The sequence below is a fragment of the Amblyomma americanum genome, chromosome 5, assembly GCF_052857255.1.
Source record: "Amblyomma americanum isolate KBUSLIRL-KWMA chromosome 5, ASM5285725v1, whole genome shotgun sequence".
In the NCBI taxonomy this organism is placed as follows: domain Eukaryota; kingdom Metazoa; phylum Arthropoda; class Arachnida; order Ixodida; family Ixodidae; genus Amblyomma; species Amblyomma americanum.
Window position 1 is genome coordinate 14,969,274 of NC_135501.1, and position 20,595 is coordinate 14,989,868.

Consider the following 20,595-nt stretch of genomic DNA (forward strand, 5'->3'; position numbering starts at 1 on the left):
ACTACGCGTCAAATGTTATAAGTACGAGGAAACATGAAATATTTTTTCATGGCAGCATTGCTGTGCTGCCGACTCCTCAGGCAGGCGAGCTAAAACCATGAAACCTGCGTACTCTAGACAGCGGTATCGATACCAGGTGTTTTGGTCATAGCACACCGCTGTAATAAATTTTTGTGTGCTCCATATGCCACGATATTTTGCTGGTATAACATGTTGACCCGTACATCTTTTAAACTGGGCCAGTGTTCTGGTCTTGTTTATTGGCCATTTTTCTCTTAATTTGTTCGTATTAGTAAGGTTCAAAAGCTTTGATGGGTGGCAAATGAACGACTGCTTTAACAAACATTACCTATGTTGTAGCTCATTTCTGGGACAGATAGAAGTAGACACTAAAATTTCTCCAAGTGTGTTCAAGAGCATGCTAAATTTACAGGTCGTTCATGGCTAACCAGTTGCTTGCTTATATAAAACCTTGCCTAGTGGCATCTACACCTTGAAGTCAATATACCAACTGCAGGTTGAGGTAACATGAGCTGCAAAGAACCAGTGATCCTGCTGCTGGAGACCTTCCTGAGGAAGAACAGTCGGCACGCGGTGGTTTGGAGCTCACAAAGAGTGTATTTATCACTGCCCCACAGTTACACACCAATCTTTTGTACTCACCAAATTGAAGAAAAACGGAGGCATGCTGACTATATCTACCATTTCAATATTAATTGGCATTCCTGCCTCAAGAGAAGTGCCTAGCCTATGCTGAACATATTAACAATAATAATTATGTATCAATATTTCTCAGTTTTCAGGCTGCTTTAAAGGTTTGTGTAGGGTTCAAGGCAGCTAGGACAGGCCAGAGCAGAATGGAGCTCGTAAACGTAAGGTTTTCAGGCGGTTTGTGAGGGGTTGTGTAAGGTTTTGTAATTTGCACAGTAGCCGGGCCTTTTCTCTCTCTCCCAGCTTATTTTTCCAATGTGAAGCTTGGTTTCATTGCATTGCACTTTTGACTGCATGAAGCAGAAAGGGTATAATGTGTGGCAGCTTACATTGCGCTCGTATATTTTTGCAGGTGAATATACAAACAGACTCTTGCACATGGACTTCAGGCAGTGACTTGCCAAATCTTTTTTTTATATTGTGTGACAACTAATGTGCTTTATGCTTTTTCCTCTCCCTGCGGTGTACACAGTGCATCGACAAAAGGGCATACATAAGGAGGAAATGGAACAACCAACAGCTTCTTTGACACTATGATAGCATATTTATAGCTTCATTTCCATGTGCCAGTGGAGTGCATGATACTACACCTGGTAAGCAAAATAAATGTAGTTTGTGAAATTCTAATGTCTCTTTTTCCTACCTTTCGCTGTCCTCTATCATATGGTTCTTAAAGCAAGTCCTGTTTAATTGCTCATTTCCTACAAGAACTGGTGGTTCCTTTTTATTTTTCTATTCTTGTTATCCGGAACGTGCATGCAAGTAGTACTGAAAACTAAACTGCATCTGTTTCTAACAGGCTATGCTTTATTGGAAGGAAAGCTGCATGGATGCAGCATCGGACACATCTTTGGAAATGAGGGACTCGGCCTGTGACCCAATGAATGTAGCTGACACAGTGCCTTCTTCCCGTTTTTCTGGGTACCAGAGTGTGGCAGCTTGTAACCTCCGAAAAATGGCAGAAGTTCTGACTTCCATTGCTGGCGTCTCTGTTCCAGTGTTCAACAAGCTGCAAAATATTCTTCGTCCTTCTTTGAATGTTCTACGGCATGTTGAAGTTGTGAACACTTCCAACAAGTTGTTACTGTTTTTAATGAAGATTAAGTTAAAATTGCCTTCCTCAGCTCTACCAGTCTTTTTTAGTGTTCATAGAACAACATGTTCCCGTCATTTATTTCTCGTCCTGAACTTTCTGTACTAGAAAATGCGACCCATCATGTATTGTCCGTCACAGTCAACGAATCAACTAACGATGCCAGAATGCTTCAAGGCACACTGTAGCCAGTGTCGCGACAACATTGATTGCACTGAGGTCCCTTGCTCTGCACCAGCTACAGTGCATGAGAAAGTACTTATGTTCTTTAGTTACAAAGGCTGCTATACAGTGAAGTTGGCATCACACAAAGTCGAACAGTCAGCTTCTTCTCCATACCTTACGGTGGTCGTGCCACAGATTCCTTGATAACAACAGATAATAGAATTTTACATCTTTTGAATCCAGGTGACATTGTCTTGGCAGACAAGGGGTTTCCCAAACGTCAGCTGGCAGGCCGTAGTCGTTGACAAATTCCGCCCTTGCCTCTAAGGCCGCTCTTTTGACGTTGTGATGTACCACGCTTTGTTGTCTTCACGCCTTGAAATACCCATCTGGCTGCCTTGCCAGGTGGGCTGTTCGTCTGCAGGCATATGGCATCCGCGTTGTCTATAGCTCCGGCCGCAAGCATCAGGACGCTGATGCCCTGTACCGCTGCCCATTTCCAGCCTCCCCGCCTTCGCTTCACATCAGCGACATGACCTCAGCGCGAAGGACTGGCCCTTGGGTCGCTTTTCTTCTCGACTGCCTCTTCAACCCGACAGCTGTTTCTCTGTCACGTGCTCCACCATTCTGCTTAATTCTCGATTTGTAATCATCTCCTATATCGCCGGAACTACACCTCAAGCGGCTGCAAGTGGCTGCTCGTTATTGCTCGCCACTCCCGCACGCAAATATGAGCCTACTTCCAAGCTGACCCACAATGCGGTCTGGTGGGAGCTTTCAAGACATACACTTGCATCTGGCTCCGCTACTGCTGGCGAGGCATGTACGCCTTTGTACTTAATTACATACACTCCTGCATCGCCTGTCGACGTCGAAGGACGTCTCCTCATCATTCTGCTGGGGAGCTGCAGCCGCTCCCTTGTCCACCACCATTTTTCGACCGTATCGGCATTGACTTCTACGGCCGGCTTCCGTACACTGCGGCCGGTAACCTTTGGGCTATCGTAGCAATTGATCATCTCACGAGGAATGCCAAAACCGCCGCCCTTCCGTCTGCCACAGCGACAGACGTTGCCCCCTTCCTATGCAGCATTTCCACCTTCGTCACGGTGCACCTCGTGAACTGCTTAGCAACCGAGGATGCGACTTTTTGTCTGCTGTCCACAAAGCCCAGCTCAGCCAGTGCAGCATAATTCACTGAACCACCTCCGCCTATTATCCGCAAACTAACGGCCTCACCGAGCGATTTAACCAGACCTTCGGGAACATGCTCTCTATGTACGTCGTATCCAACCACTCGTATTCGCATCTCGTACTTTCTTATGTGATCTATGCGTGTAATGCCGCTCTGCAGTCCACAGCCGGTGCCTCTCCTTTCTTCTTTACGGCCGTCATCCGCCCTCTACAAAAAATACCATTCTGCCCCACCAACCTCCTGTTTCCGAAGTCGCGCAACACGCTGTTACGGACGGAGAACGCCAACGTGCCAAGAATGTTCACGCGACTGGGAGTCATCAATCGACAGATGCTTCAAGGAGCCGTCGCCGTGGCTGCGGCGCCACGAATGCAGGTGGCGGCGTCAACGAGGGACCCACCTCCCTTCCCCGCCTGTTTTTTTACAGGGTGGAATGGTCATCCGCTGCCTCGGAACATTTCTCTGGACCATGGTTCACATTAATTGACGACGCCGGATCCACCCGGGACACAAGGACCTCGTTTTCCCCAATGTGTCGGTGGAGGCGGCGGGCAGCGCGATGCTGCAAGTGAGTCATGGCAGACGCGGCTTTGTTTGATTAAGCCAACGACACCGGAATGCTCGTGCTTCGGAGAAGACCTCGTCTTCCCCTAAGTGTCTTCCTTTAAGTGGGACCATCTGCGCAAGTGCATCGGCGGCCTTGCGTTCCCACGGATCGCTGTGCAGTGCAGGTGACTGACCTTCGACCCCGATTCGGCCCCCATCCTGGCTTTTCATCACTGCTGCAGGAACAGCACGGACCATAACTTACCAGAAGTGGCGATAGTGTATTGTTGTGAACATCCTGGTATGCGGATCCTATACGCTGAACACGTGATCGACATCACAATGGTTGGACGCATTTTTAATGAACTAAATTCCCCAACTAGGGACCTAGGGACAGGGGACCCTGTTTAAGCAGTAATCCGGCATTGGACCAACCAGCTCCCGCTTCACTCTTTACAGCTCTGTAAAAATGTAAATAAACCCTTTTAAGTTTCTTCTCCCCCTAGAAGCCGATATCGTTTCTTCGTCACCCCGTAGCGGCAGACTCCCGATCCGGAACCAGTGGACCTCGGCCTGGCGAGAGACGGCCCAGGCAAACCAGGGGCCCACATCTAACAACTGGTGGCAGCGGTGGGATAGAAGCCCCATTTGTAACAACTGGTGGCAGCGGTGGGATTGAAGCCCCATCGATAACAACTAGTTGGCAGAGGTTGGATCGACCATGCGGCGTGGTGATGCTTCAGCGGGTGAGTGCTTGAACTTTGCTTGAGGTTCGCCATGCTTCAAATATTTGGGTTAATGCTTTGAACTGCTGAGAATCGAAGAAGTTGATCAGTGAGACGAGTGTGTACAGCTCACGTCAACAGTTGCTCAGCAAAGTCAAGGCTCAGAGCAGCAAACATGAATCTAATGAAGTTGCTAAGGACAGGTTTGATGTCATTGTGCGAAGAGTGGGGTGTAGAGGCAGAGGTTAAGATGAAAAAATCGGACATTTGCAGATTGCTCTTGGAAACTGCCGAGGGAAGAAAAGTTAGCGGTACGTGGGAGATCCTCGAAGCGGAGGGAAAGAGAAAGCAAGATAAGCGAAAAAAAATACAGGAACGACGGCGAGTGGCAGAGCAAGAGGAGCTGGAGCTCAGACGGTTGCAGCTCGCGTATGAACAAAGGAAACTGGAACATGAGAGTTAGAGAGGCACGACTCCAGAGAGAGCGAGTCAGGCCGAATAGTTTCAGTTGGACAGACGAGATGCCGTAAGACAGAATTATGAAACGGCGCACAACCATCGTGAAGATTGTGGAGCTGTAAGTGTGTTGAAACGCAGTATAGAAAGCCACGCTGAGACGGGACGAAAGCTCAATTGCAGACGAGCAGGACGCTTCAGGGGTAAGCGCTCAGGCCGATAAGCAGGCGGTGGAGGACTTCCTTCAGGGAAGCGAACTGCCCAACTCGGGGGCAGCGGAAGGTCCGTCTGTCAGCAGTGTGGAGCTGACACCGTGCTGTGAAGAGGCCAGTCTAAACTTGGATGGGCCCAACTTGGGGGCAGTGGAAGGTCCGCCTGTCAGCTGTGTGAAGCTGACACTGCGCTGCGAAGGCGGAGGCCAGTTTAGACTTCGATGGAGGTTTCCGAGATGCGATAGAAAAACTAGAAAAAGCTAGTTTTGATCAGGAGGCACACACGGCACAGTCTGGACGGAGCAAAAGGGAAAGGGCAAGGACCAACACGGAACGCTTGAAATATCGGGCCCTAAATTCAGCTGCGCAGACAGGTGTTAGTGTTAGCACACTTGGAAATGCGGCAGAAGGGAAAGAAAAACTTTCCCGCATTGGACCTCGTAATCCTGAGGTTAAGGTTACTGGTCAGGCGAAACGCGCGGATAACTTTAAAGCTGACCGCTGTAACAGAGAGGGAAGACCGCACCTTGAAAGCAGAACAAGAGCGGCGTTTTGGAAAGACATCGGCTTGCGGGAAAACCCAGACCACCCCAAGTTGAGAGAAAGGCGCTAAGAAAGAAAGCAACGCCGGCCGAAAGATCACAAGACGCTATGTTGCGCGACACTGGGCGCATGCGAGCGCATGGATCGAGCAACAGAGACCACACATACGGGCTTGTCTGGCGCGCGCACTTGAGCAGGATGGGTGCTTCCCTTTCCGCACTGTATTCGAGGAAGCGCACAGGGCGAAAGGGTAGCCGGGCTTGCTTGGGGCGAGAACAGAGAGCAGCTTCTCGCGCTGGTCGCGGTCCGTAGCCCAGAGTCGGTTATCGGCACTGCATGGGCTACCAAGGCCTTTTGAGCGCGTCGAGGGCCTGTGGAGATGACAGTAGCGATCAGGGATGCCTTTTTTCTCTTGCCTTTTGTCACGAGTTGAAAGCAGGACAATCGTTCAAAGAGCGACCCCGGCGGCGGCTCGTCTTAGAGGCTAATCCTTTCGACGCGGGGGTTATGAGTCAGCTTTCACCCCGCGTAGCCATTCGAAGTAGCTGTTCTTGATTCCTTTTTTTTGTGTGCGTGTAAAATCGGGGAAGGAAATGCTACTTTGTTTTATGGTAAAGATTCGGATTTGATTAGGTGTTACTGTTTTTTTAACACTCAAATAAAGACCATTGTGCCATCGAGTTAGAAATGACGTGTGTCAATTTGGGATGCTACCAAGTGATAAAGGCACTCACAGGAGTGCAGCGAAGACAGTTCCCGAGTACACGACGTGCTATTTGCTTTGGTCGAACCGCTGAGAGCTAGCAAGTTTCTTTGTCTGAAAATTTGGCACAGGTTTGCTTTTATATCTTTAGTAGATTCAGACATCTATGACTTGGTCGAGATACCAAGAGCTTGTCGCTACATTAACGGCAGTGTTGCTAATGTAAGCCGAAAGTAAAGAAAGCAGGGATATTTGTGCCCATTTGAATACTTGTGTTCAGCGGCGCTTGGTTAGCTAGTCGATTTTGATATTAAGATATTAAGCAAAAGAAGTGAGGCTACAGAATTCTGTGGAGAACAGCTGTAGCAGCTTTCTGTACAGGTGACGGGGACGAGGTGCATAAATGACTCATTGAGTTTAAGAGAAGCCTCTCGCCAGTACGGGAATGAGTAAGGATTGCGATGCGCAGTCGCATCTTTGTGAGCTGAACTCGGACAGTTGAAGATTCTCCTCGAGCATCAAGCTTCTTTGAAAAGAGCGAGTGGATTAATTTGAGCATGGGCCAAATATTAAGCAGACTATCGATATTCGGGTGGTATAGGGGGCTCAGAGCTTTGAATGATAACCAACAGAAATTCTAATAAAAAATTTGTAGGCTTTGGCACAACACCGCCACATCACCGCTTATCGTACAACGTAGCAGTCTGTTTTTGCGACCTCTGATGAGACGCGGACACTCGCTTTGACCGTAAATTCGGGCAAAATTGAGGTGCCACTTTGTTTTTGTTTTTTTGGCGTAGTGTCATCATTATTATTATTCTTGTTTTGCTTCCATATTTATAACCACTCTTCAAATCGTGTAGGGCGAATCGGGCTTTGCAAGCTAATTTGGCAAACATGGAAGCTGGTCTGAGTAGCCGCGACTATTGCTGTCAGCTACTAAATTTTGTGCTTACGTTTATGTCGACAATGCAGTCGTATTGCATAACAGCCTGGCGGCTCTCGGGTGACTTTCGTGCACTGCCTGGGGAGTGGCGCTATGTTGAGTGCTTGGTTTCGACTAATGCCTCCGTTGTGCGAGGTTTAGGACTCTATTCTGTGCTCGCAGAGAAAATCAAGAAGGACCTCCCACGCTACAACCAAAGTCCATCTCTCCTCGGCCAGTGATTGTGGCCACTGGCCGATCGAGATTCTCCTGTCCGCGGAGGAGCTGTTACGGACGGAGCACGCCAACATGCCAAGAATGTTCAAGCGACTGGGAGTCATCAATCGACAGATGCTTCAAGGAGCCGTCGGCGTGGCTGCGGCGCCAACGAGGGACACCCCCCCCCCCCCCCCCCCCCCCTGTTGTTTACATGGTGAAAACGTCATCCGCTGCCTGGGAACATTTCTCGGGACCATGGTTCACATTAGTTCACGACGCCGGCGGAGGTGGCGGGCGGCGCGGTGCTGCAAGTGAGTCATGGCAGACGCGGCTGTGTTTGATTAAGCCAACGACGCCGGAATGCTTGTGCTTCGGAAACGACATCGTTGTCCCTTAAGAGTCGGCGGAGGCGACGGGCGGCGCGGTGCTGCAAGTGTGTCACGGCAGACGCGGCTGTGTTTGATTAAGCCAACGACGCCGGAATACTCGTGCTTCGGAGAAGACCTCGTCTTCCCCTAAATGTCTTCCCTTAAATGGAACCATCTGCTCAAGTGCATCGGCGGCCCTTCGTTCCGAAGGAGCGCTGTGTAGTGGAGGTGAGTGACCTTCGACGCCGATTGGGCCCCATTTGGGCTTTTCATCACTGCTGCAGGAACAGAACGGACCATAACTTGCCAGAAGTGGCTAGAGTGTGTTGTTGTGGACGTCCTGGTAGGCGGATCCTAACGGCTGGGCACGTGATCGACGTCACAATTATTGGACGCATTTTTAATGAACTAAATTTCCCAACTAGGGTCCTGGGGACAGGGAACCCTGTTTAAGCAGCAATCTGGCATGTGATCAACCAGCTCCCGCTGCACTCTTTTGAGCTCTGTAAAAATGTAAATAAACTCTTTTCAGTCTCTTCTCCCCCTCGAAGTCCATCTCGTCTCTTCGCCGCCCCGTAGCGGCAGACTCCCGATCCGGAACCTGTGAACTTCGGCCTGGCTAGAGACGGCCCAGGCAAACCAGGGGCCCACATCTAACAACTGGTGACAGCGGTGGGATAGAAGCCCCATCTCGGACAACGCCGAAAACTGTCACCAAATCGTTCGCCCAATCACGATTGACATCCAGTACTGCCAGATATTCTGCCGCGACAACTCTCACACCACATCGCACTTCTCTCCTGGCACCTTTGTGTGGATCTGTGTTAAACGCTGTGCAAAACGCTGTGCTAAACGTGTTTGTTACCTTTACCTGGGGCTTCGTGCGCAGTGAAATCGTTTTAAACTGAACAGCGCGCAGTTTGACAGGGACTAAAAGGGAGGCACGACACGCACGAGCGCTTGAACGAACAGTGAAGTTATCTTCTCAGTTGAATTCGCTAGAGAATAGTCCTGTGATTAGCGGAGTACCGCTAATCAAGTCGTTGAACCTCATTATACCGAATCCGAAGGGGCCCCGTGATTTCTTCGCTATAGCCGCAGCTTCGTTCCAGTGGCACGTGGTCCTGCTAGCCACTGTCGCATGCCAATGGTCTTCCCTGCAGTTGTGCATGTCGGGGACAACAAAGACGGCGTTGGATGTGCCACCGATGTGCGTTGCGGCAGATGTGCGAGCCTTCAACACGTAATATGATGTCTGTGACAAGGCGCGCTCGTCTCTTACATAGCCATCCTGCTAATAATAATAATAATAATTGGTTTTTTTGGGGGGGGAAAGGAAATGGCGCAGTATCTGTCTCATATATCTTTGGACACCTGAACCGCGCCGTAAGGGAAGGGATAAGGGAGGGAGTGAAAGACGAAAGGAAGAAGAGGTGCCGTAGTGGAGGGCTCCGGAATAATTTCGACCACCTGGGGTTCTTTAACGTGCACTGACATCGCACAGCACACGGGCGCCTTAGCGTTTTTCCTCCATAAAAACGCAGCCGCCGCGGTCGGGTTCGAACCCGGGAACTCCGGATCAGTAGTCGAGCGCCCTAACCACTGAGCCACCGCGGCGGCCATCCTGCTAGAAAACGGGCTTTTCAGGATTAATGCCGCAGAGATCAGAGAAAGATCTATACTGAATATGTACCTCTGTTTCCTTGGTTCTGAAACCGATAGGGGTCGCTATAAAAGACGGCTCACAGTGGCAATTTATTCGATAGTTAAAATAGGCGAACAGTTTTACAAAAAACGTACAGTACCCAATGTAATCAGGGCGTTACTGAAATAGGCAGTAGAGTACAACAATGAGATATCCCGCCGGCAACAGGAGCGGAAATAAGGAAAGCCTTAAGATAAGTTCAGAGAGGGAAAGCAGCATGTGCGGTTCACGTAACAGCAGATCTTTTGAAGGCCGGTGGGGCGATTGTATTAGAAAACCTAGCCAATTTGTACATGCAATTCCTTATAAACTCAAGCGTACGAAAAGAGTGGAAGAATGGTAACATAATCTTAATTCATAATGAAGAAGACTTAAAGGACCTGTAAAATTACAAACCGATCAGTTTACTCTCAGAAACTTACAAGGTATTTACTAAGGTAATCGCTAATAGCGTGAGGATAACCTTAGAATTCAATGAACCAAATGATCAGGCAGGATTTCGTAAAAGCTTCTCGATGATTGATAGACCACATTCACACTCTCCGTCAGGTAATTTACAGTGTGAATATGTCTGCGGAATATGTGTATACAATATGCCTACGGAAAACATATTAGGAATTTGGAATATATCATGCCCATATAAGAGCTACAGTAAATCACCATAAAACGATTATGCAATAGAGCCTTCCTGACGTGACAGCAAGTTTAAGCGAGGTAAAGGACAGTCAAAAAGAGCTTGAGGCCGGTTAAAAACTGCTTTAGATGGGGAGAAAAAAAGCTTGAGACGGGACAAAAGCAGCATGAGGCCGGTACAAAGCCGCTCGAAGATACGATTCCGGACGCATTAGGTCGACTGGTTTTTCTCGAAGCAAAGGAAAACGGTTCTCCAACTTCTCAGCATAGCACCGACGTGCAACGCGTTGCACCTAATGCTTTTCTGGATTAAAGTAATCTACTCCAGACTTGCCGGGACCACTCTAAAGATCGGTCACGAAGAGGTAATCTCATATTTTACGGTGTCAATGATGCAGAAGCTGACACGTGGGCGCATTCTGAGAAGAAGATACGCACTCAACTTCTGACATCTTTTTCGTTGGGCACACTGTCTGGGAGCTTTCGTCCCAAATAAATGACGGCCAATCATCGTACATGGTTAAAGGCAGCATTCGGACACAGAGATCAAAACTGGAAAATCTGGCATATTATGTACAGGGAAACTTTTGCAGATCAACCACGCTCTCGCGCAAAAACCACGCTCTCCCGCAAAAACAAGTGGCCGTAAATATAAATTTCGTTACAACAGGTCGTGCGTAAACGAAAAATGTTACGTATATTGCGCAGTAACTGATGCGGCGTGCCAAGTAGACGCACCAAACGCACAGCACGTGCCTCTGAGAGTGATGCACCAACCTCGCCTGCAGCAACTTCGCTACCTGGTTCGACATAGGAAAACGTGGTCTTTCAGGTCTATCTTTACTAGTCTAAGCAGCATTTTAAATAAACGTGACCCATTGTCATCTTTAGCCGACGCCTGCCTTTCCGATGTGATTATCCTGACCGAAACGTGGTTGCCCGAGAAAGTTGATTCTCGGGAACGGTTCACTTGTGAAAAAAATTACAACCTATACAGGTCCGATCGGTGCGGGCTCTTAGGAGGTGGTGTTTTGATTGCTGTATCAGATGATTTTTTTTCCTGTAACGTTGCCGTGGATTCTTAACTGGAATTTTCCTGCACTTTTATCTGTCTAGACTAGAACGACGTTTTATTCTGCGTATTCTATCGGCCACCTAGCCCGCAGCCGTCCTTCTCTGACGAAATATGTGACGACATCAATTACGTCCTTTGTAGGTTTCCAAAGGCACCTCTTTATGTTTTTGGTGATTTCAATCTTCCCACCATTTCATGGGATCGCCCCTATTTTCGTGTCTGATCTGCTTCATCAGAATGTTCTGCATTTGTTGACTTGTGTTCAATTTTCAACCTTGTTATGATCATAAAAAACTCACCCGTGTTACCCAGACATCTGAGAACATACTCGATCTAGTGCTAACCACCTCTCCCGAAACTATATCATCAATTAGCTTTTTTCCCGGCCTAAGTCACCATAAAGCGATTCATCTAACTATGCCGTCATCCTCTCCCAGGTATTTAAGGCTATATGAGTTACTAAGAAATTTTAACAAGACGGATTTCCAAGCCTTAATGCAGAACTATAGAGCGCTTTGCCAATACCTTTATTCCGCAGCTCTTTGGGCGTTCCATTCATGAAAACTGGCGCATGTTTAAAGCGAAATTGAACGAACTCACTGAAAAGTTCTCCCTCGCTCGCCGCGTTTTTGTTCGAAACAAGCACCCTGGTTTCACTCATCGCTAAAGCGTCTGCCAAACAAGAAAAAACGCTTATATCGGCGCCTAATCCGTACAAGCATTGCTGGTAAATGGCACCATTATCTTACTGTTGCGTCACAGCACAAGCAGGCATTGCACCTCGCTAAGCACGCATTTTATCACGACACACTGCCTCAGTTGCTTGCTTCCAACCCACAAAAATTCTGGAACTTCATCAATATGCAAAAAATAAATGATATTCGTCTTCACTTCCAAAATAGTGTCCCGGTTCTACCTGACAGGTGTTGTGATGTCTTAAATTATACATTTTTCTGATCGTTTACTAACACTGCGCTGCCTTCTTTGCCCGATATTGAGGTTTCAGAACTGGTTCCATTGGAGTCAATTTCTATTGGTGATAAAGCGGTTGCAGAGATAATTCAGAAAGGGAAGCTTGCATCAGCTCCAGGGGTCGACGGCATCAATTATTAATTCCCTAAGAGTACAAATTTATATTCATCCCTGATGTACGAAACCTTTGCAAAGACCCTCCTCAGAGCGCGCTACCTCACGACTGGAGAATCGGCAAGGTGGTTCCTATCCACAAATATGGTGATGTTCACAATCCTAATAGCTACAGGCCTATTTCCTTAACATCAATTCCGTGTAAGCTCCTTGAACATAATATTTATTCACACCTTGTTGCCTACCTGGAATCTGATTCGCTTTTTGCAGAATCACAACATAGCTTTCGTAAGTATACAATCCTGCGAAACTCAATCAACTGCATTCTCTAATCATTTAATTTCTGCTCTTGATCGCTCATCACTTATCGACTATATATTTATCGACTTGGCAAAACATTTGATACCGTCTCACACACCAACTGTGACTCTATAAGCTATAAGCTATAAGCTAAGGATCCACACACTAACTCGCTCATTTCTTTACTAAATCGACCTGCAAGAATTATAATGTCTAATTACTCACGTCATGCCATTGGTTTCCAAATAAAAAAACAAGTAATCCTCCAGATCATTCTATACGACGTCGCATTTCACGTCTGTTCACTCTTCATAAAAACTGAAAAATATTCATAAAATATTCATTCTTTAAATCTTCATTAAATATTCATAAAATATAAATATGTGAGACCCCGCAAAATTTTGGACACACTTAACACAGAAGAAGGATCCAGGTAGCAAAATTCGTTCGAATCACAGGAAAATAATGATCCTTAATGCATTGCATCAGCTTTCAGTGATTACATTTCTTCGGTGTTTGCAACAGATAGTAGGTACACCTCTAGTTTCAGTCTCCGTGCTTTATCTTACCAGACTTACTAATATCTGTCGAATGATCTGTTGCTGCCCTGCGTATTTGAAAACGCGAGAAAGCCTCCTGGACCAGATGCCATCCCAAATACGTTTCTTTCCCGTTACTCAGAATGGTGGGCAAAATACCTTGTGGTCATTTACCGTGAAAGCCTTTTAAATTCGGAAGTTCCAGCTTACTGGAAGGTTGCAAATGTCATCCCCATTCTCAACACTGGTGGGAAACTTTGTGTAAATAACTACCGACCAGTTTCACTATTATGTAGTTTGGGTATGATTATGGAGTATTTCATTTACAAGCACTTGAGTTCTTTTTAGAAAGTGCAACTTCTTTTCTAGTAACCAACATGGGTATCGACTAGGTCTGTCCACTGTAACACAACTAATTCACACAACCAATGAATTCCTGGCATGCCTTGATAAGTATCGACTAGGTCTGTCCACTGTAACACAACTAATTCACACAACCAATGAATTCCTGGCATGCCTTGATAAGGGTGGGCAAATAGACGCAATATTTCTAGATTTCGCGAAGGCCTTTGATCGTGTTTCGCACCGTAAGCTGATGGTAAACCTTCGGAATCTACTGCAAAATCAGCGTCTTTTTCAGTGGCTTGACCTTTCTGAACGGCACGCGTACGTCCAGATCTCTGGTTCCAGTTCTCCACCAGCTTCAGTTCTCTCGAGAGTCCCCCAAAGCTCTGTGCTTGGTCCACTTCTTATTTATTTAAATTACTTGAGTTTCGATCCCCCGTACGACACTCTTTTCGCAGACGACTGTGTTGTACACCTACCTATTCAAAATGCTGAGGATCATTGTATGCTAAACGACTACATGTCAGATATTTCGAAGTGATTATGTTCTGCGAAATGTCTTTAAACACCTCCAAGTGTGAAAATATGACAATTACACCCAAGAAGCATGTTCATAATTACACGTAAAAAATTAACGGCACAGACATTCCTCATGTAAATTAATACAAATAGCTGGGGGTTGTATATAGCAGTAACTTAAGCTGGAGCTCGCATATCTGGCACTTGGTTTCAAAGGCGTCCAACCGGCTTTGGTTGTTAAGAAACCGCCTAAAGCACTGCACAACTAAAACAAAATTAACAGCCTACACTGCATTAGTAAGCCCATTGCTGGAATATTTAGATGTTCTTTGGGATCCGCACACCCAAGTAGATATAAATCGCATCGAAGGCGTGTAAAAGAAAGCAATAAGATTAACCTACAGCCCATTTGGTTGACACGTGTCTATCACTAATCTACTAAGGCAATATGAACTCCAGACTCTTCAATCCCACCGCAAGTTACACCGTTTAAAAGTGCTGCATGTTATTATTAATAATTTAATAACCAATAATTTTGACCCTTCATGGAATATAATACTTCTCGTCCGGCACGCGGTAAACACAACTCGGCAATAGTAGTGCCACGATGCCGAATTAAAGCTTATCAGTTTTCTTTCTTTCCACAAACATCAGTATGGAACGGGCTTCCGCGTGAAGTGGTCAGCTTGACAGACAAAGATTCCTTCTTATCTGCTGTCGTGTCCCTGTTATAGACGCAGTGTGTTTGTTCATGCTCTTATTTTTTTGCATTTTTGTATTCTTGAGAAACGCAGAGTATTTGTTCTTGCTTCGATGCTCGCTTGTTATTTTTATTTTTTGTGTGTTTGATTTGTTGTATCGCGTTGTTCAACGATGTATGCTTGTTCCACTCCTGCCTTGGCTACCAAATGCGGCTGGCAGTATTGAATACAATAAAATAAATATTACACAAATAACAGCCTAACGCAATCCGTGTTTACTCCTGCAATGCACTGAACGTCTCGCAAAGGTCACCACTTAAAGGATCATGTTCCGCAGTGCAGTACTGACCAGGTCATACACTCCTTCGTCCCTAAATCTGCCTCGAATTGGAACCACATGCCCTTTTCCGTCGTCACCATTATGGAACATGTACAATTCAAGGATGTCATTTCTACTTACATACTGTAATACCTCTTTTTTTTATCTTCTGTTAATTTTTCGTTATATCAACCGCTCCTCTCTGTAACGCCTGCCCGGCCTTGAGACTAATAAAATGAAATGAAATAGAGAAATGCGCAGAATATAACCAAACCCTATATATAGCTTTCATAAATTACAAGAAAGCCTTTTTACTCATTGGAAACTTGAGCAATCATGCAGGCATTGCAGAATCAGAGTGTAGATGGGCCTCATGGAAACATACTCGAATTTACCTAAAATGGCTTCACGGTCACTACAGCCCTTCGTAAAGTGAGCTATAAAACTGCGATAATAGTGTCAGGCAAGGAGACACTATACTGCCAAGGCTATTCACCACCTGTCTACACGACGTTTTCCGAGGCCTGGATTGGGAACAGTTAGGGATAAGAGTTAGTGGAGAATACATTAGTAATCTGCAATTCGCTGATGGCATTGCCTTGCTAGGTTACTCAAGGAATGAATTACAAAACATCATCACTGACTTCGACAGGCAGGCCGAACGGTGGGAAAGAAAATGATAACCTTAACGTACAGGACGACAGCAGAAAGGACCAGGGAACAAACGCGGATTAAAATCATACTAGTCGAAATCCAGAATAAATGTGCTTGGGCAGATCATGTAATGCGAAGGCAAGATAACCGATGGTCATTAAGGGCAACCGACTGGATTCCAGGAGAAGGCCAGTGTAGTAGGGGGAGGCAGAAAAGTGGGCAGACGAGATTAAGAAGTTTTCGGGGATAAAGTGGCCGCATATGGAACAGGTTAGGGTTAATTTGAGCAATATGAGAAAGGTCTTTGTACTGCAGTGGGCGTTTTCAAGCTGATGGTGATGATGATCCGATTTCTTTGGCTTCGCCGCACAACTCAAAAGGACGCAGGTCAGAACACCTCTTCGCATGACAGCAATGCCTTGTGTAGACTGCGTACGGCAAAACGAAGGCTTTGCTGCATTCTATGCACGATGCCCGCATTCTGGTCAACTAAAACTGTTTTACTCTATCGTTCTCAGGCCGTTTGAAGCTGGCGGGACTTGGATACGGGTAAGCACACCAAGCTCACTGCCAAACGATTTCAACCATGTGACTATGCTGCGTAAACGGAAAGCAAACAGCGCATGGAACAAGACAAGCCGAGCTAGCTTGCAGTGCGCACTGTGGTGCAAGGAGGTTAGCGCAAGGATGCAACGAAGTCTAAAGCACCACGAAATACGTCCACTGACAAAGTTTAGCAGGCAGTGCGGCGTGAAAACGTTGGCGCACATAAGCACGCATTTCTATCGTTCCAAAAGTTGGCATAGAATGCCTGAAATGGAGAAAGTCACAAAGTAAATAAACGCAAAGGCCAAACGCCATTTTTAATATTAAGCTGTTAACTACGGAATAACAATGGAAAGACGACACCGACTAATCCTAGACGTGTTTCCAATGCCAGCATTAGCTGAGTATACATATACCCTTTCCTGTGATAATCACTGCTGGCGCTAGAATTCCTATCGTCTTTAGGACGGTCGTTTGTACTATTTTTCTCTTTAGCTACGCCATTGCGAACGTAACCTTGTGCTTCTTCCATATGCTCGAGATTATTACTTTTTTTTTCAGTCAGTGTGATGATTAGACGCCCTTCCAGTAGCAAGCTAATGAAGTTGCGATATTCAGGACAATGTGAATGGCAGTAAACACAGTGAGCGCTACCACTCACTCACCCTTTTTCTTGTTCCTGTAGCCGATCGTTTCAATCGCCTTACGGGCTCCGCTGGCAAACATGGCGCTACACCTGCAGACCCGAGGTGCACTGTTGTCCACAGTCTCAGAGACGATTTACCATCCAGTGGAACGAGTCTACGAGCAAGTTCTGCGTTCCTCTGCGCCAGCAAACCTATGCGGGTGTCCACAGCTCTCCTGGTCTGCCGTGCTCTTCGCACGCGGTGACTATATGGCGTCAGCGCAACATGGAATGCTAAAGTTGCGTGCTTTGTAGCAGCATTTCCAGTGATTCATTGCTGGTTCACAAACACAGGAACACAGACTGAGCACTCCCAGAAGTCATGATTCCACCCATCGTTCATCACTCGACATGGGCGAGCCCAGATGGTACTCTTTGTGGTCTTGCGAAAAAAAAAAATTAACATTGCTCCTTTTCGCCCTCTCGTGTTGGAAACGTCGATAACTCGCAGAGGTGTGCGTCGGGGCGAAGAGTGGCGTAGCTTGTACGGGCTGGCGTGTTGGGCTGTCATTGAGATCGGTAACACGGCTGCAAGCGCTTGAAGCCCCACATCACGCAGGCCATCGCGCGACGCGTTCTCGTGGAAACAGTCCCACAAAATACCGGTGTCGTTGGCAAACGGTCGCTCAAGGAAGAGTGCGCTGCGTCGAAGGTTAGGTGGTGGCGGCAGTAGACGGGACGAAGTGGGCCACTTTGTTTTCAGACGCCTTCCAGAACCTGCCGAGAGCCGCTCGTGCTTGCTCCCTTTGCCGTCAGTTGGGAAAGAGGAAACGAATGGCACAAGTAAATGCCATTTAGATCAGGCAACAGAAAGTACAAGCCGCCTCTTTGGCATGAGGCGCACAAGGGTCGGATGACCCCTAAGGCAAAGCTGACTTCGCTTCTGAAAAAAGACCCGAAAAGTAGAAAATGTGTCTCGATAAAAAGAATCGACTGCCACAAGCATAATTCGCAAACACGTTGTTGGGACCACTAGCGTGTAATAGAGAACAACTTCCCACGAACGTTTAAAATATGAACTTCCTGTGGCCTCTCGGCCCATCTCCAGACAATCTGTGCATGCGAAGCATTGCTACTCACCCTGAAGTCAGCTGTTTCCCATTTATCGAATTAATATATCCTCGTTTTATGTCACTGTGATCGAATGCAGGTGCTTGCTGCTGGAAGTGAAGGTAAGGAATGTGGTCCTAGTGCAGAGGAATTCGTTCTTCCTCGACGCTTCGGTGCTTGAGAGCTCAGGTCCACGGTGAGGGGTCTGTGCTTACCTCTTATTCTGACTTCATAACGGCCGTTTCTCAAAACGAATTAGATGTAAAGGCCCATTCCCACGTTGTATCTTCGACTGAGATTTCTTTACGGTACGCTAAGAATCATTGAGACACTTCGATGAACTAAAGTAACAAATATTCATGCTGTGCTGGGCGAGTCGTCTGGATTACGCATGGCAGCGCCTATTTCTTGACGCTTGGCCACCTTACTCGCACTGTTGCAGACGAGCACTAGCTGCCGGGAGTTGAAAATCAAATCCGAACTTTCACCTTGAAGAGTTCGCAAACAAAACAGTACGCTTGGACGAGGTACAGTGCTCACTGCCTTTTCCTTGCTTGGAAGTTGTGCCTTTTTCAAATAGATCAGATCCCTGTCAAGCGCCAAGGAACACTGGAAATGCAGCTGTGTTGCAGAGAGCATTCCATTCCTTCGCACCGTTTCTTCTTGAGGTTCTCTGACACGCGACCATCGGTTCGTTCGTAGGATCCAATGCTCATCACCCGGTCGCGCGCGCACTCGTCGACTGAATGCGGCGCAAGGGCCCGAGCGCTTTGTGAGGAGTCCCGAAGAGCCCGGACCGCGTCCGCCGTCGCGGGCCGCCACTGGGCTTCTGCCAGAAGTCGGCGCTCTTTCCTCCGAGGAGCGCTCACCAATTTTGTCTGCGGTGAGTTCCGAGCGAGCGGAGCGGGCGTCGTCGCATTTGCTCCAAGCTTTTTGTTCTTCTGTTACTCGTGATAAATAGTGTCTGTGCTGGATGGGATACTTACGGACATGAAAATAGTAGAATTGGTGGAGACAACTAGAAGAGGAACCACGGTCCAAAGAGTAACGAGATCAATACAAGATAGGAAGTAGACGTTTTCCTGATTTCTAGATTATTATTTTTTTTTCTGGGGGGGGGGGGGAGCAGAATATGAGACTAACTGGGTCTGAATAATAGTTATTTCATAATGAACCGAGAAAGCAAGGTTTGTGTTTTCTTTCTGTGCAGCTTTCCACGATGTCTCTCATTAATTGCCAATTATTGTTTAATTGTGCTCCGCATTCGGTAACAAACAGCGTGCAGTGTGCGCGACCTTTTAGTCCCTCAGAAGTAACGGCTGCATTCTTGTGGTTCCTATGTTAGGTTCTCTGAGGGCGAAGTCCTAGCTAAGAATTGATGTGGGCCCATTATATCAATTACTCTCCGTCAATGCTTTGCCGTGGATCGAAAATTCCCACTGCTGCTTAAAGCGGAGCGCCTTCGAGGCGGGCGCCACATTCGAGCACATACATAAAGATCACCGCGAAACAAGCGGCACCATCCTGCTACAATTTGTGCCAAGACGACGCGTGCACTAGCGTATAGCTACCGTCACGGAAAGTAGCCGGGCCAGTTGGAGTTAGATTCTTGGTAAAACAGCGCGCAGGGTAACAGGACACAGACACAGCGCTACTAGCAACGGACATTTTGGCGTTGAATGTGTTGTGGCCCCCCTTGAGGCAAGTCATTCTATTGCTAAAGTTTCTGTTGTTGGACCGGTCATGTAAAGTTAGACTAAGTGTTCGCTTCAGAAAAACACATGCTGCATAGTAATAGGAACAAGGGAATGCCGCACGCGGGAGCCGACAAGCAGCTCGAAGTGCCTGCTGACCTTGCTGCTGATGCGTTCATTTGGATCGAAGCGCAGGTAAAAACTGTGCAAGTTATCTTACCGGTAAAGTGGGTTCCATGCAATTTCTTACGATGCATTTGGACATGCGGCGTTTCTCATACCCGCTGCAGCATTGTAAACCTGAAAGTCGCGCTGCTTTATATTCATCTCTCCTGAAAGACAATAAAGCATTGTGAAAAATATGACAGTAAAAAACAAATCTACGATGCGACAAAGCTGGTATAGCACGGTTGGTTTTACATTTCACTTTTTGATTTTTTCCGTTCAGATTTATTGCCTTCCAATGCCTTGTAGTAGGCCAGCACTAGACTTCACATAATGCGATTTCGCGTCCTTCGTCAGTCGCAAAATTCGCTGATTTGTTCAGAGAGGTTTCTTGATTTTGTGAGCCCATCAATACCTCACTACCGTGGCAGGTGGCAATTAAATTAATTAAATTAACTTCAATTCAGTTGCCATCTGTCCATCTGGCTCTGCGCGTCATGCAATTTCGCGTCATGCGTTAGTCACAAGAGCCACTGGTTAGTCGCGAGAACGGCCACGTCACAACGGCACAAAATGTCAAAACTGGCAGACAAGGGGTGGAGCGCCCAAACGGTAAAAGGCCGAGACACTTTAAGCTGGTTGGAACAGGTGTCCGGCGAACTTACTGAGTACAGGATTGTATATGTGCAAGTCAAGATACCATGACAGTGACAGCATT

At 47.0% G+C, this 20,595-nt stretch overlaps 1 protein-coding gene across 9 annotated transcripts in view; it reads right to left on the minus strand.

Annotated features, from left to right (window-relative positions):
• LOC144132304 (Kv channel-interacting protein 4-like) overlaps window positions 1-20,595 on the minus strand; it is a 281,668-nt gene that overhangs the window by 119,136 nt on the left and 141,937 nt on the right. The window contains exon 1 of one of the 9 annotated variants that reach the window (XR_013314771.1): window positions 16,949-18,808. The exons of the other annotated variants lie outside the window; for them this stretch is intronic. The gene's annotated coding sequence lies outside the window, so the exon portion shown is untranslated. Of the gene's footprint in view, window positions 1-16,948; window positions 18,809-20,595 lie in introns of those variants that run through there. 9 annotated transcript variants of the gene reach the window in all.